The sequence below is a fragment of the Lutra lutra genome, chromosome 14 (genome assembly GCF_902655055.1).
Source record: "Lutra lutra chromosome 14, mLutLut1.2, whole genome shotgun sequence".
In the NCBI taxonomy this organism is placed as follows: domain Eukaryota; kingdom Metazoa; phylum Chordata; class Mammalia; order Carnivora; family Mustelidae; genus Lutra; species Lutra lutra.
The window spans coordinates 81,211,613-81,228,817 of NC_062291.1; the positions used below are offsets into that span (position 1 = coordinate 81,211,613).

At 53.7% G+C, this 17,205-nt stretch overlaps 1 protein-coding gene across 2 annotated transcripts in view; it reads right to left on the reverse strand.

Annotated features, from left to right (window-relative positions):
* The window catches only part of CHST15 (carbohydrate sulfotransferase 15), a 75,873-nt gene extending 64,440 nt beyond the window's left edge, over nt 1-11,433 (reverse strand). The window contains exon 1 of one of the 2 annotated variants that reach the window (XM_047702517.1): nt 11,279-11,433. The gene's annotated coding sequence lies outside the window, so the exon portion shown is untranslated. Of the gene's footprint in view, nt 1-10,167; nt 10,273-11,278 lie in introns of those variants that run through there. The other variant, XM_047702516.1, reaches the window with a different exon arrangement.
* Between the last annotated feature and the right edge of the window lie 5,772 nt (nt 11,434-17,205).

Sequence of the window (17,205 nt, forward strand, 5' to 3'; positions counted from 1 at the left end):
AAGTCACAGCCACAGCCCCTTGTTTATGGGCTCAGCCAAATCAGATAAAATTTCATTCTCCGAATTGGTTCCTAATTTAATTATTCCCCGGATAAGCGTTGGCCTCCTGTTGCCGCAGGGAAAAAGAACGAGAAGGCACTGGCACCAGAAGCTGTGGTTCTGGTTTGGCAGCTGTGGGGGGATGAGCCACTCTCCGGCCCCTGTCAGGTCCGCGGGGGTCACAACAGCGGGCTCGGGTAAGGTGGTCACCAAGGATCCGTCCCAAGCCAGGCAAGAGGATGCCCTGGGGTTTTACTAAGAGCTTAGGAAGAACACTCAGGGCAAGCGGACAGACTCTGAAAACCAGGATTCGATCCTGACCCTGTGCAGTCTCTTGGGGGCCTCAGTTTCCCATCTGCAAAGTGGGGCTATTCCCTGAAGGCCCTTCCAAGCTGTACAATTCAGACAATTCAGAGGGGGAACAGAAACCCACCTGAGAACGAAGCCTTCATGAAAGCCAGGGAAAATAGTAAAAAAAAGTAAAGGAATCTTATTAGTAAGAGCAAATTAAAAAAAAAAGAGCAAGTAAAAATAACTCATAAACTATAACCCTAGAAACGGATGCGTGTCCACACAAACACCTTCCTGTGAATATACAGAGAGCTATATATAACATAGCAGCATTAGTCATAAGATGCCAAAGATGGAGACAATGTCCATAAAAATGTCTGTAGGATGTGGTCTATCCATACAATGGAATACAATTCGGCCATCAAAAGGACAAATACAATTCAGCCATCAAAAGGACGGCAGTACGGAGGGAAACACCATCGCGTGGGTCAACGATGTTGAGTGCAAGAAGCCAGCCACAAAAAACACCCGTTATACAATTCCAGTCATAAAAAGTCCAGAAGAGAGAAACTGACGGAGACAGAAAGTAGATTCCTCCCTGCTCGGGGCTGCGGGGCGGGGCGGGGCGCTGAGCCTGAGCACGGAGGGGGCTGAGAGCTAACGGGTCCAGGCTTTCCATCTGAGTTGATGAAATGTTCCGAAACTAAATGTGGCGCTGCTTGCACATATCTGTAAATATACTCAAAACTACTGAATTATATACTTTGAATGGGTGGATTTAATTTAAACGTGTGGTATGCGAACAACATCTCAATAAAGCCATTTAAAAAAAGAATAGGTTGAATGGACCAGAAAAGTCTGTTGCGTAATTTTTAAAAATAAATCAGATGAGAACTTTGTAAGATAAATATATACACGCGCGCGCGTGCACACACATCGACACGCACGTGCACACACACCCCCTCCCGAAAGAGTTCTGCGGCTTCGCGGCTGCTCCAAAAGGTACAGAGCTGATTTTCAGTGGGCAACTCTCCTTCTTCCATAAACCGAAAACACTGCTGACTCAAACGTGGGCAGGCCTGCATTTTTTTTCTACCAATTTGTTTCAGTTTTAACGGCCAAGAGCAAATTTCCTTTCTACCACCCAAATGGCAACCGAGATTTCACCTAGCTTTTAGTACAGCATTTTTATTCTCAGAGCCAAATTTTGTCCCACGTAAAGGATCCATGGGTTTGCCACAGTCTACCTGTGGGCAGGTGGGGGGTTGGGTTGCTCTGCCTGGAAGGCACTTCGGAGGAGGCCGCGTGCAGCGCCCACCCTTGCCTCCCATCCAGCCCTCGCATCTCGTTTCTCGCAGAGACAGCTACAGTGAGTACAAACAGCTTTCTAAAGTTAAGACGACACAAATGTCAGGCTGCTCCCGCTCTCATTAATCAGAGCGTCCCTTCTTTTATTTATCCCAACTGATAACGTGCTGAGGCAAGTTCAACATGTCCTAAAAGCAACTATTTCCTCTGACTTTCGGAACAGTGCCCTTGGATTACTGGCCCACGATGGGGCTGCACAGGGCCATCCCAGGATCATACGATCTTTATTAAGAACCGCGACAGAGGATCAGGGAGGGTCGCATCACGGTGGGTCAAGCTGAAGATGACCGCAGAAAAGGCCACCGTGAGTTTCCCACCGTACAAGAACACCCAGACACACAGGAGGGGGGTCCTTCCTATGGGCTCGCTGTTCCTAAGCCCGGACAATAAGGAGTGGGATAAAGGGATAAGGAATGTTCATGGACGAGTCAAAGTTAAGAAGCCAACTGGATGGCCCATCGGGGCAGTGTGGGGGCTTGAATCCCAGCTCTGCATGCCTCTCCCCTCAGACTACCTCCCTCCCTCACTTCCTCCCTCACATGCGGCTCAGCACCCAGGGAGCCCAATAAAGGAAAAGTTCCCATCCACAGGGATGTCTGACATTCCTATAGTCAGGACGCTAAGCCCCTTGCAAGATGGAGATGGGGAAGGCAAGACAGAGGATTCCTGCTCCCTTAGCCAAGTCCAGAGCTAAGGTAACAGGTGCTGTGTCCAAGAAGGAGGGGACCTCACCCAAGGGAAAGACCCTGGATGGCTGCGAAGCAGACACAAACGGACCCTGGTACCAGGGAACCGGGGGCCAGGAATGCCTATGCCCCCGTCTCCTCCATCCCCCACCCCGTGACGATGGAATAGTGGGGGTCAAACCTAGATTTGGGCTGGCCTATTGCCCAGCTGGCTGTTGCTAACAGGCCATCTGACCTCTACTTCTCCATATGTTGAGACTCTGGGAGACAGGGTTTCCATCCAGGGCTGCCACAGAGGGTTTGGAGAACAACTCCCCTCACCCTCCAACACACACACACACACAACACCAGGAACAAAGGTCCTGGCCCAGCCCAACCGTAGCCCCCACCCTCTCACCCGGGAAAAGAGGGCAGAGACCAGCTAAGTGGTAACAGTCCGTCTCCAGCAAGACTCTGACAAAGCACAGCTGGTCTTCCCAGTCAAATGAGAAAGTCAAACTGTCCCCAAGAATCTAGTAGAAGATAACATTCTTCAGAGTTCAACCATGAACCAGAAATGAGAACTTCCTACTTCCTCCACCAGACCACAGAATGGACACCAAGTTCCCATTCTTCTCCACATCGTCCTAAAGCAACAGCAGTTCTGAAATCCAGCGTCCGGTTATGGGACCCAGAGTGAGCCAACTGCAGCCACCCCCAACCTGGATGTCGGGGAACCTGAGGACAGAGCAGCCACAGACGATCTCATGGGACCTGGGCCAACACTCGGCCATCCTCAGAGTGGCGGCAGCAGAACAGACAGCATGATCTGAAATGGGCACTGGGAAGCACCAGCACTGGGTCCCGGTTCCCCAGGGTGACCCTGCTCTCTTAAAATCCTGGAGATCCTTTATGTGCACAAGCAAATATGGCCTTCTGTGCGTATGTTTGGAAGACTTTTTATATAAACAGGTTCACAAATCAGAGGAAATAATTCTCTGTAGAGCAATAGTCTGATCTGGGGTTTGGAAATTATGGTCCCAATAAATATGCGCCAGGATATACTTTATATTTTTAATGCAAATATTTACATTCCAAACAAAGGCACATGGAACGTAAAGAGAAGCTATTTATGCCAGCTATAAGAAACACTAGCAGCCCTCACATTTCTTCCCTGAGTAGATGGTTCCTGTTTATATTTCTGAAACACCAACCGAATTTCCATAAAACTTCTCCCCAAGACTCTCAACACACACACACAAAAGTGTTTAATGGCCCAAAACCTAATGCCAGGAAATCCAAGGTTATTACATTTGGCCTTGACTCCTTCAAAAATTTAGTGGCAAGCATTAACTCCTGTTACCTTGCTACCAAATTGGGGGGATTCTTTTATGTCTTCTGGGTGCACAGCCAGGGGCCCACGTAAAGTCCATCACGGTCCAGGAAAAATGGGCTTTTGAAAGAATCCTTTTAAATTGAGGCATCCCTTCAAGAAACGGCAGTCTCTCCCGACTCTGCGTGGGCCTAGTTAGGGGTGGGGCCTCCCAGACACCCCCCTTGAGAGGCTCACCGGGCTGGGGCAGGACACTAGTGGGATGAGTTCAAGCCTGAGCTCAGCAGAGTAGAATGCAGAAGCTCAGAGGAGGAGAGGAACACTTGTGGGGAGAGAGGGACACAGGGGAGAGGAGGCAGACACAGGATGTGTTACTGGCAAAGGTTTCCTGAAGGTGATTGGGGCCATGGCCCCACGGGGGTACCAAGAGGAGGCAGACAAGGTTCTCGTGGCCGGGCGCTTGGTCAGCCCACACTTCCACTCCGGGTGAACGACATTCCAGTTAGACGCAGCCGTGGAATCCACGGCTAATCTTTATCTCAGTGTGGCAATCAGTCCCAGACACTGCAGAAAACAACACAGAGCTGACAGGCCTTGATGTCTAACCTCAATGCCCCCCACCTGTCCTCACGGGCCCCATATGCCCCCCCCCCCCAAGGGCCAGGCTCTGGGTTCAGCACTTACTATTTGCTGGCAGCAAGGGACTCTTGGCCCCTCCTGAGGTTTCCTTCCACGTGGGGAGCTCTCCGCCTGGGTGTCTCCACCTGGTGGTGTCCACACTGTCCCAGAAGTGTGGAAGGAAGACCCAGACGTGAGGAGCCCAGTCACACCTTCTCCCACCCAGATGAGGCACTGCACCTACTGGCTTCCCATGCAGGAGGAAAGCTGCACTTTTCCAGCTCTGCCTGTGCCTAGGGAGGCGAGGGGGTAGGGGGGCCGTTGGCCCAAGTGCCCAGTGCTCTCCAGTTCAGGACTGTCGCCCATTTGCCCACCAGTTTGGCCACCTTCTCCAACATCTGCTTCACTCAGAGACAAATGCTACGTTTTTAACTCCACCCATCTTCCTCCTCTCCCCTCTCTCTCCCCAGAGGTCTCAGAATTCCTGTAATATGCTGTCAACCTGGGGATGCTTTCATGCCAGGAAGAGGGGCTCAACTTGGGGAGACTCCTTGAGCCCTAAGGTGTACGACTCCTAATACTCAAAACACAACACAACGTAGAAATTATTAATCCCTTTTAATCGATGAACAAACTGAGGCACAAGGAGGTTAAGCCCCTTGCCTGGGGTCACAGTAATGGAACAAAGAAACAGAGGAGGGACTCCTCCTGTCATTTGCTGGGTCCCTACTGGGTCAGAGTGGTGCCAGGGCTTGCCCACCACTTGCACTGTCCCCCTCCAAGGGTCTCCAAGGGATTCAACACCCAGGCTAAGAGAACGTCTGCGCGGAGGCACCAAACTCTTGGCTCACTGCAAATATGAAGGAGCTGGCTGAACGTGTCACGGGGGGCAGACAGAGCTACCCAGCCCCTTTCAGCAAGGGGAGGACACAATAATCCACCTTCCCAGACCTCTCGGAGTCTGGAATGCAGGTCCCAAGCTCACTGCAAAGTTGCCACAGGCCCAGGCTCTTGGTCCCTACAAGGGAGACCCAGGGTTGCCCTGGGAGAGACCAAACCACTACCCCTGGGGGCTATGCCTACCTGCACCCAGATCACCACTGACATTCCTGCCGCAGGGAGCAAGTGGATGGGTCGGAGCACACTTCATTTCAAGAGAAAATGTGGAACAACCAGGTTCCAGCACATTTGCAGGAGAAAATAATTGCGCCTGGTCTGCATCTAATCATTTGCCCACGTTGGGGTATTTTCCAGGCACCTGGGTGACTAGGCTGCCTGCTTCAATATTTTCATCACAAACACAATTCTGGAAAGTGTCCAAGTTTCCATTATAATGACACCCTGCTTCTGCTTCTGAGGATCTGCCAACCTCAGTTTCTTCTGAGACCCAAAAGGCCTGGACCAGGACGGCTTCTAGAAATGTAATACGGGTGTCGGGGAGAGCGCCTGCCCCAGCAAGGGGGCCCCGGCAAGCCTGCTCAGGACTCTTTTAAGCTTAGAGCGGGGCTCAAGATGTTAACACTGAAAAGCAAGCTACCCCAGCACGTTTCTGGCGACACCCGCCCGACCTACCCCTGCTTCATTGTGACAAGTGGGAGCACAGCCGAACGGACCCGCGGCCTGCCCACGGTGTGAGCTCAAAGGGTCAGAAAGCAGCTGTTTATCCGGCCCGTCCTCACACACATGAAGAAACAGCCCCAGGAGGGGAAGCAACCTGCCAAAGAAAACCCAAATAGGATCTAGCTGTCCCGGGGCGCCTGGCCTTACGAGGCATCAGAGAAGCCCTCTGAGGTAGAATTTGCTAGAAATCATGCCTCGCCCCCCAGAATGAGACAGCTCTACCGTCCTCATGCAGAGCTGTACGTGCAACTTGAGGGAGACGGACACACTCTCTGTGCCTGGTTCTGAGCTCTGGAGCTTGAGAACGCCCCAGGAGCCGACGTCTCTGAGTGCCTCCTGCGTGCTGGGCGCTGCTCCAAGCACCTGGCAGGTGTCAACGTACGCACAGGACGGCGGCCATCAGGCCAGGGCATGAAGGCCAAGCTCAGAGCCGCTACCCAGGTCCTGCCTCGCTCTCAGCAGCGTTACGTAACCGACTTGTGTAAGCACTGCCTCGCCCCGTAACTGGGTGCTGCCTTGGGGCTGAGTGCTGCCTCTCTGCCCTGTGCACCTGGCCCGGGGCCCACACCTGAGGTCATGCCTCCAGGCTGCACATGGCTGTCTCGGATGAAAGCGACGCGGCTCAAGGTTCCCTCGCGTCCCCTTTGAAACAAGCCGAGACCGAGAACCTGCTTTCCACAGCCACCTCCCCGTAACTCAACCGCGTACTGATTCACACCCGCCTTCCCCTTCTGGGGAAGCCACAGTTGTTCGTCTCCACCCCCTCTCCTTTCCCACCTTCCTCACTATCATTTTTTTCATCCTTCCTCCCATACAACTGGATGCCTGAAAACTTGGTCTGTGCGATCTCCGACAGCCTCCCCGCCCTCTAACTGAGACAAAGGGGGACACCTGCCTGACCTGCCTGGCACAGGGCCAGCTGGGAACCAGTAAGGACCCAGCAAATGACAGCTGTCGTGACCAATGTCTCCCTCCCCAACCCCCATAGGTTAAAAAAAGAAAAAAATCTGTATTGGCCCAAATCAACACAAAACCTTTACTCTTCTTCCCAGCTATCTAGATGGGATACACTAACTAGGTAATAGGCACCTTTAGGCTTTGTTTCATGCTGTGAAAACACAGGTCATCTTCTCCCCAGACCCTACTGTAAAGGAAGGAAATCAGACCTTAGCACTTGAGAACAATAAAGAAATACACCGTGCACGTCAAAACATTCCGTCTCCCAAACACCTGGCCGGCTAAGTGAGAACACAATCCCCTGCTTCACACAACAGAACAAAATACTCATGGAAGTCAGCGAACATCACTCCTGAGCCTCCCAGCACACAGACCGGAAGGGAGGACCAGTGGCATTATTCTCAACAATGACTGAAAGCATCACTTCTAAATGACACATGGCTGAAGAGGCGCCCGCTGCTCACGTAAGTGACACTCCTGTACCAGCTGCTACTTTTAAACACAGTTTCCACTTAGAGAATTTAAGAAAATTCCTCTCTCCGACACATGGTTGCAAACGGCATCTTTGCCCCTGGACCTACTGAGGCCCCAGCAGCAACGGGTCCGGGTCCAAACAAGAGGGCAGGAAAAGTGAGAGCTGCCTACAAGGACTGTACGTGCCCCTGGGAGCCTCCGAGAGGCTCCAGCACAGCAGGTGGGATAAGAGGGCAGGCCCCAGAGGCTGCGGATCAGCAACCCAGGCGGACTTTCTACTTGCAGGCTGTGTGACCTTGGGCAAGTCACCCAACTACTCTAAGCCTCAATTTCCACATCTGTTAAGAGAAGACTCGTCCCCAACAACCCACCCCCTCCAGCACTTGACAAGCATCTGACAAGCTGGTACAGGCATTTCTGTCTGCTCCCCTCTTGCAAGGGCTGGGACTAGGCCTGTCTTATCACTGTACCATCCCCAGATGCTCCACCATAGGATCTGTTTGGTCAGTGAAATTATAGAGAAGTTGGAGCACAGGGTCTCCTTCCACGTGAAGGGAATTCATCAAGTAGCTACTGACTGAGTGCACGACCCACAAGCACGGGAAGGAGCCTGGCACGTGGCTGCAGGCATGTGGGCACTCGCCAATTCTTAGTCCCTGAGCCCTTGGGGGTGTGAGCCATGTGTCCTATCATGTGTCCCATTGCCCTGACCACGGGACACTCCTCCCATTAATACAGACACAGGGCCAGATGTCAAGCTTCAAGCCTCCTGGCACTGCACCCCGCAAACCTTTTACTCCACTTCCAGGATTGGAGCCCACACTTGAATATCTATGCTTGAGAATTCTCTTGAAAATTTACAAGACCTGCAAGTCCGTTTTTCTCTGACGGGCTGAGCCTGAGTCAAAGTTGCCCCTTGTATGTGGGGCATGGGTTCACCTATTCAGGGTACCTCCAGAATTTCCCTCCCCTCCCTCCCTCCCCCTACCCTTGCAAGGGCAATTTCTGGCTGGGCCCTAGATGGCCTTGGACAGCCACAGTCTAATCACAACCCAGTACTAATCTAAAGCTTCTGACAGCACAGGTTCAAAGGGTCTGGGGTTCCCGTGGCCCAGCTGGTTAACTTCGAGTTTTTTTAATGCTCTTCTCTCAACACCAAATAATCACAATTCACTTCCCAACCTCTCCTGCAAACACTGCCTCTTCCAGATGCAGAGATTAATCTTCTCTCTTTCTGGCATTGGAAAACCAAAAGCCTCTCTTCTCCTGGCCAGGGCCAGCAGCAACAGAGGCGAGAAGGGTACAGAAAGCAGCCCAGAAAGACGCCAGAGTGACAGTGCTGGGATCCCCGGCCAAGACCGCGGTTCAGGTGTCACAAGCTCTAGTTATCAAAGAAAAGCAAGGCCTAGGGTGTAACCCACTCTGGACAGACCTGCTCCCCTTACCCACCACCCCCCATCCTGGATGAATTAATGCTGCTTGCGTCAGCCACAGACCAGCTCACTGCAGTCACGCAATGATCTGAAAAGACAGACAGCGTTGAATTTCCTTCCCAGGGCCCTTAGAGAAGGTTCTCCTGGGGAGCTAGAACTTGAAGGGAAGGCCAGACCTGCAGCTCCACTTCTGGCTCGAATACACACTGAGAAGGAGACCAGGAAGAAGCAAGAAGAACATTTTCCTGCCAATCTTCCACGAGTATTGTAGAGAAAAACTTACTTGATAAAAAACAACAACAACAACTACCTAATAAAGATATTTTTATTCACATGATATTTTAAGCAAAATCATCTATGACTGGTACACATTTAGGTACCAATTAAAACATCCTGATTCAATATACAGTTTGTAAAATTAATAAGTACCATGTTCTGTAAGGAAGGATTCCTGATTCTGCAAGGGGTGGGGGGCCAGGAAAGCTCGGATGGAGAGCCGTGTTGGAAGGTCCTAGAGGAACTTCGGGCCAATCTCCAGACCTCAGCTTTCTCCCGGGCCCCGCAGGGGATGCAGATGCCCTCAAGGTGGCTTTCTGCTCCGTTGCTGGGTGGCTGCCCTCACAGCAACCGCAGCTGATAAAGAAAGAGGGGCTGGGGGCCTAACGGAGGAGCCTAGAACCACAGCCCCCCCCCCCCCCCCCCCCCGCTCAATTCCACTGAACGGCGCGCCAAATGCCTTCGCCGGGCGTCCTGGGGCTTCCTGAGAATACCACTTCATTCCCCAAACTCTGTGCCCTTAGCTCACCCAGGGTACGCCGGGAACGGGAAAATGACCCCTGCCCTCCAGGAGCCAGCCTCAGCCCCAGCCTTGCTGCCTGCTTCTCGAACCTCCCTCCGCGAGGCGCAGACGTCCAGCCGCCAACGGCCTGCAACCGAGCCCAGCCTTCAGTGTCTCCGCGGGCCTCTCCAGTCGGGAGGGCCGAGCCAGGGCGCGGGGCGGGCGGGCAACGTGGGCACCAGGGCCGCGACGGGGCGGCCCAGAGCCGCGCCCAGGACCCAGGCGGCTCTGAATCCTAAACACACACGCACACACGCGCGCGCACGCTGGCCAATCCATTCGCCCGGAGGAGTCGGAAGGCGCTTTCACAGCTCTTCATTCATTACCCAAAGGCGAGGTTTCCTTCACCCGGATGCCTCCATCCCGCCATCCCCGGGGACTCCAAGAGGGTCAATTGCGCCACGCGTCCTCGCCTCCCGCACACACATCCCGACCCCCTTGCGCTCCAGCACGATCGCCAGCGTCGCCCCCGCACCGGGGCCGCTGCCTCCCCGGCTCCCCGCAGCCGCCGCCGCGCCGCGCCGCTCAGACCTGCCGCGCTCCGCTCGTCGCGCCCAGCCGGCGGGGGACGCCACCGCCGAGAAGCGCCGGCAACTCGCGAGTCCCGCCGCCTCCGGAGCCACGGCCCGCAGCTGGGCGGGAGCAGGGGCGGAGGGCCGAGAGGAAGGAGGAGGGGGCGGGGAGCAAAAGTTCAGGCCGCTCTGGGCCCGGCCGCGCCCCCGTCTCCTCCCCCGCCCGCCCCCGCGGTGTCCCCTCCCGGAACCGGGTCCCACAGGCGTCGGTGCCTGCCCGCGCCGCCCCCACCCCGGCTCCGCCACCCAACGCGGTCGCGGGACTGTAGCAGGAGGTCGGCAGGCGGCTCCCAGCCGGAGTCGGGGAGACAGAAGCGGATGCCCGCTTACCTGCCCGGGCTACGCCTGGAAACTTCCCCGAAGTGCGCGGGGAAGCGAAGCATCTGCCTGGGGGAATTCCCGACCCACCTCACCTCCCCCCCAGCGCGCGCTCACACGGTGAAAGCACTGGTGTGTCTGTCCGTCCGTCCTCCGCCTGCAGCTTCCAGAGCCGGGCGGCGTGGGGACGCCCCGATTCCGACTCCTGGGGCTGTTCCCCTGGGCAGCCCGCCCGCGCGTGCCCCGCGGCGTGCGCCCCCCGCCGGCGTCCGGCTGTCCGCAGCGCCACCACCCCTTCTCCTGGTCCCCTGTCCCCGCGCTCCGGCTGCATTCTCTCGAGCCAGAGAGGGGGCATTCGAGCCCCGGCGCCGCCGCCGGGCATCCCTTTCTGTGGGGTCCCCGGCGCACCGGGCGCCCGGAGGTGGTCGGGACCGGCGGCGAGGGGCCGCCCCCGCTGCTGACCGCGGGGGGCCTCGGGGGGCTGCGCCGAGGGACGCGGGGCTCAAACCTGCCTCGGCTCGGCGCGCTCGCAAGTTCATTGTCTGCCTGGGCCGCCGCCGCCGCCTCCGCGCCGGGAGCGCCGCGGGGAGTGAGGCTGCGCGCAGCCTCCGCCGACCCGGACTCCCTACGCCCAGCCCCGCCGCCGCCCGCGCTGCCCGGCCGGAACGCGGAGGGGCGCGGGAGCCCGGAGCCAGACCTCCACCCGCCGCTCCTCGCCGCCCCCACCCCGGCGCCTGGCACCCAACTTGTACCTGAGAAGCCTGGGTCCAACCCCAGAGCCTCTGCGGCTCCGGCTCCGCGGGAGCGCGCCCAGCCCAGCGCCTCGAGCCCAGCATCCAGGGCGCGTCAACCTGACTCCCCGAGCGCAGGGAGGAAAAGTTTGGGAGTGACGTGCAGATGGCGAATGAAACCTCCGAAGAGAACCCTCCCCCCGCCCCATGTCGCGCTGACACACATCAGCTCGAGTCTGGAATGTGAGATCAAGGCGTGTGCGCCGCGCGGTGGGTTTGGTCCCCGCCCCCTCCCCTTCCAAGTAAACAAGGTTTGCGCGTTGCGGTGATTCTAAATAGGAAGCAAACCGAAACCCCTAAAGTCCGCCAGTGACGCTCTGCCAGAGACATTTTTAGCGAACTTGGCGGTCTGCAGCCAGCCCATACATTGATATGCAAGGCCACGGCGCTGGTGGGTTCTGCGCCCTCTGTTGTGCTTTTGCAGCCCGCGAAGGCTCTGCCGGGCTCTTTGGCCCAGCCTGTTTGCTTCTGCGGGGGGGGGGGGGGGGGGGGGTTGTTTCCGCGGGACCCGGAGCCCTGCCGCAGTGGCCCGGAGGCCCCCGCTCCAGAAAACCGCCTGGGCTGTCCGGGGCTAAGGAAATGGCACCAGTGGTCCACTCCCTGCCGCTTGACCAAAGATACCATCAGTTAAAGAAAAGACACTGGATTTTGGAAAACAGCTCAAGGGGCGCTTGGAGCACCAAGCCCAGCCTCTCAGGAAACGGGTCCAAGGGACAGAAAAAAAAAAATCTTTGTCTTCAATCACACAGCCTTTTGCCTGCCCATGTCCCCATGGCCACGGTCCAGCATCCTCGTGCTTAGAGCAGCCAGAAGTGAAGCTGAAAGTGTTTCCTAAGTGCTGCAGAGTGGTGGCCCTCTGCCGAGGGGGCTTCCTGAGCCTGCCTTTCCCCACTTTCCTCTGATTCTGAAAATCTGATCTATATTGCCCGAGGCTTCATCTCACTCCCCAGAAACCATAGCGTGCCCTGAGGTTGTAAACTTGCGATCAGCATCCATGGCAACTAATGCAAAGGTCACAATCAGAGGATTATAACTGCAGATGCGAAGCTGGATGAGAAGGGAGTTCTTCAAAACTGTGTCTTGTTTTCCTGCAAAATAAATGCCCCTTACATAAAATCTACGAAGAAAGATTGATGCAAGAGACCAGCCTCTGAATTTCCGAGGGCATTGGTTTCTCCATATAGACTCCGCTTGGTGACTTGTGCTCGTTATTATTTTTTTAAACAAAAACCTTTTTCTGAAAATACAATGAGGTGCTTTTTGCAGGGTTCACAATTCCCAATAGATGATGATGCCATTTTTCAAGGTCTTATACACGTTGTGGCTTTGGGGCTTATTTATTAGCTCCCAAGAAAAGCGTGCCTTTCAGTGAAGTTTATATACTCAAGTAATTGCATCGGGGGACACAGTGCAGGGTGCTGTTAAAGAGGGTTAGTTGTACAGGGAGGCCCTGGGCCAGGCAGCTGTCAGACCAGAGTGTGCAATGGGTTTAAACAAACACAGGGAAGGTTCTATGGAAACACGGAGGAGGAAATCCCCTCCTGTAAGGCTGTGTGGAACATTATTCCATGGCCACACATACCTCTGATCCTTCCTCTCTTCCCTCCAACTAAACACATGACCCCGTTATGGAGATGGCGCTGGGCCCACCCGGATCACTTTCAAATTCAGGTGTCAGAAATCACGGTTGACACGGAGCAAATTGTTTTTAAATAAAATCACGGTACCGCTTTGATACGCATTCCACCAGGGACTTTCCAAAGGTATTTATACACGTGCCTGAGATTAACTGGAGGGCAATTTTCGCCCTTAACGTTCATTTCACAAAATTACCCAAGAATTGCACGTTGCCTGTTATTCTGGAGGGTTGAGAGAGCACCCAAATGCCAGAAGTGTGTGAATGAGCGGATGGATAGACAGCGGATGTGTGAGAGAGGTTGGTGCCAACATGACACCGGCAGCTAATGGGTGGAAAAATGAAGATCATTTTAGAAAACAAATATCCCCTCCCTCATGTGCACACCCCTCCATAATTCAGGAGTTAAATTGCCCTGGTTCAAACCATACCTTGACACTTACTAGCTGAGTGCATGTTCCTTTCAGTGCTGGCGTTGGGACTGATGATAGCACCTACTAGTGGTCAGTCACATAACTGATCCCGTGGGGGTATTAACACTTCTATCCCCTTGTCACAGTCTCAAAGAGCATGCAGTGTATTTCCCCATTCCTTGATTTTGGGCTCGGCCATATGACTTGCTGTAGTCAATGAGATTTTAGAGAATGTTACTGAGTAAGGAGATTGAAACATGTTAAGGGGCTGGGCTTGCTGTCTTGTGCTCTGGAGGCTCATAATGAGAAAATGTCCCAAGAAGCTGCTGTCTCTTCCAGTATGGCTCCAAGACAAACACACATAGAGCAGACCTGAACTCACCCCTCCTACAGCCAGACACCGAATGGCCTCCGCCAACCTACACACACACGAACAAGGGCAGGGACACACTCATTGTAAGCTGCTGAATGCCAGAGGATGTTACGCGGCCTTACCACGACAGTAGCTGACTGACACACTCCCTCGGTGGGCATGTAGGAAGATTCATGACAAAATGTTTGAAAAACACTAAGCACAATTCTTGGGATGTCGTAAGAGCTCCAAAATATTCACTGTGATTAGAAATCTACATTATTGTGATACAGTTTTGTATCACAATTTTGTGCGTAAGAATCACATAGTAATTGTTTTAACTGATAAACTGAATCGGTGAATAGGTATTTCTAAAATAAAGACTCTCTCTGTATGTACAAGACAGCCCAGAGGCATCAGGAACTGGAAGGCCATGGTCACCTGCCTCGGTGACCAAGTCACATTCGTTCATTCCCTCACTCATTCAGTGGCCGTCCCGCGAACACCTGCTCTGTGCCACACACCAGAGTGAATGTTGGAGCCACTGAGTCTCCATCCCCTCCTCGGGGTGGGGACCTACGGAGCCCCACCATGTGAAAACACTCAGCTCAGCATGCTCCCAGGCTGTATAGCGTGACCCTCACAACAGCCTCGTGAGCTAATATCACCTCTCCTCTTTTCTCAGGCAAGGAGACAGAGGCTCAGAAACCAAACAACATGGGAAAAGGACCACAGTCTCCTCCTCTATCATTAGTGTGAGGTAATGCCGAGGAATTCAAGTTACTGAAAGGCACGTCCGATGGGAAAGTGAAGTGAGAACCAAGCAGAGGGGGGAACACAGCTTGGGTCACTCTCTGCACCAGGGATGTGCTAAGTAAGCACTTGGGAAATACTGAGGCTCAGAAGACCCAGCTTCTGCTCCTGCCACCAGCTGTCCGTGAGATCTGGAACCCTTCTCTGGCCTTCAGTGTCTCCAGCTGGAGGGGGAAAGACCTTGAAAGCTGCAGCCTGGTATTTTCCAGAACTATGGATTCAAGAGGAACTGCTGTAGGAAGTCCCTTGTCCAGGGATGGAGGGATGCGAATCACAGTTCTGGGAACTGGCCCAGTAATTTGAAAGTGGGGACAGTGGACCACTCAGGAGGAAAGGAGACAAGGCAGGGCTTTGAGCCCCGCTCATTCTAGGCTCAACAACAGCAAGCTGGCCACTGGTCATCCCACTGTCAGAGCACTGAGACTGGAACATGTGGGGTCTCCCCAGTGCCTCCTACTAGGATACAAAAGCTCCTGAAAGAAGACCCATATCAGATGCCTAAAGCCCTAGATACCAGCTAATGCCTTCATTTTCAATTAGCACTTGAGCAGAGATGGGGATGAAGTTTCAATTCAATTTCACCTTGTTCCCACATTTGAGGTGGTTTCCAAGGGTACTGACTGTATGGGCGTGGAGGGCTGCTGGGAGTTGCCTGTGAGGGGAGGGGCTGCACCTGGGTGCGAGGGACCCAGGGGGACCAGTGCACAGGCCCTTCGAATGTGTTTCAGTGGACCTGGCTTCGGAACTCTGCCACCAGCCACGACCTGCCTCTAGCCCCGTGACTTTGACAAATTTAGACTGCTCGGTAACCTGAAGTGCATTTCAATTTCATAAATTTAGAAATGCTCTGGTTAGACAGATCCCTTCTGCAGTAATGCAGACATTAAGTGCACTTTACGCCAATTTTGGTATGCTAATCCATCACAAATCGATGTGAAATTTAGGTTCTTGTGAAAATTTCCTACACCCGATCCAAAACCTCTATCGGATTTAGGGTAATAATAAATTGTGGTTCCTTAAAGCTGCAGACTTCAGCTCTGCACTGAAATCTGCATGAAGAGAAGAACATGGTTGGCTTGAAACAAATATTGGAACCTGTGAATGCACCTGAGAGTTGCCGACTGCCCCTCTGTTCCCCCCGGGGCATCTCCCTTACTCCTAAGATGCTTCCGCAACCTGAAGGCATTACAGTTCTGTCTCTGAGTTCCCACCTGAGAAGCCTGATCCGAAGGGCTGTAAGTCCTGGGAGGACAGGAACAAGGTCTTGTGAGTGTCAACATTCCCAGCTCCCCCGCTCAGAGCCTGGCCTGGCAGACACACCCAGAAAATGTCTGGTGAATAACCCAGCTGGAATCTCCCGGCTTGGTTAGTGCCTTGTCCCCCCAGACTTAACTTCCTCTGATTTTCACTACTTCCTAGAATCAGATGTCTTCCCCACCAATGAAGACTGGAAATCCTAAAAGCATAGGCAGAAACCTGGGAAGGAAAATCAGTTGAGGACCCCAGGTGATTTGAACGACGATAGCACCACGGGAAGAGCCTCTTTATTCGGCAGTATCTGGGGCCAGGAGTGAAGGTAGGGCCAGTAAGTAGAGATACAAAGAACGTGCTCATGATGAAAGAGACATAATGTCATTGCTGTCACCGCCTGAGACTCTGTTGCTACCAATTGTTGAAAGGCAGCGCCTATTAGCTAGATGTTTTTAGCTGCATAATAGACATTTTGCCAATAAGGTGAAAGTTTATAGCTGGCAGCGTGTTCACTTGTTCCTGTCACAAGATCTACAATCCACCCAACAGCAAAAATGAGCTGTTGACTTGGTAAATTTAGAGCAGCATTGCCTGCCCTAGATGTGAAATACCTGAGCCTTCTAAATAAATTTCATTTTCCTGGCTGAGCATTTAATGCAGTCAAATGTTACAAAGCAGTGCTGGGGAGGATAATGGGAATGACACCCACATGCGGAGGCTCTGAGCGGCTGATCGTGATTTGCACTCCCTCCCTGCCCAGCTTCCCTGCTGGGTCCGGCCCAGACCCGCTTCAAGCTCTGCAACAGCCATTTCTGTGAATGTCCCTACCACAACCTGCCCAGATGCCTGATGCAGAAGCCCCAATGTCATCCTTAGCTCTTTTACCTCCGATTAGCTACCCTCCTCTTCCCGAGCCTGGCTCACCTTAGAAGCCTGGGAGGTTTTAAAAATTCAGAATCCTGGGGCACATCGGTGGCTCAGTCAGTTAAGAATACAACTCGTGAGGGGCGCCTGGGTGGCTCAGTGGTTAAAGCCTCTGCCTTCGGCTCAGGTCATGATCCCAGGGTCCTGGGATCGAGCCTCACATCGGGCTCTCTGCTCAGCAGGGAGCCTGCCTCCTCCTCCTCTCTCTCTCTGCCTGCCTCTCTGCCTACTTGTGATCTGTCTGTCAAATAAATTAAAAAAAAAAAAAAAAGAAGAAGAAGAATACAACTCGTGATTTCTGAGGGGGTCATGATCTCATGGGCTGTGGGATCAAGCCGTGCATCAGGCTCTGCACTCAGTGGGGAGTCTGCTTGAGATTCTCTCCCTCTGCCCCTCCCCACTACTCGTGTGCGCACACTTTCTGTCTCTCCCTCTCAATTAAATACATATTTTTAAAAATTCAGATTCCTGGGCTTCAATACCAGATACTCCATTTCCA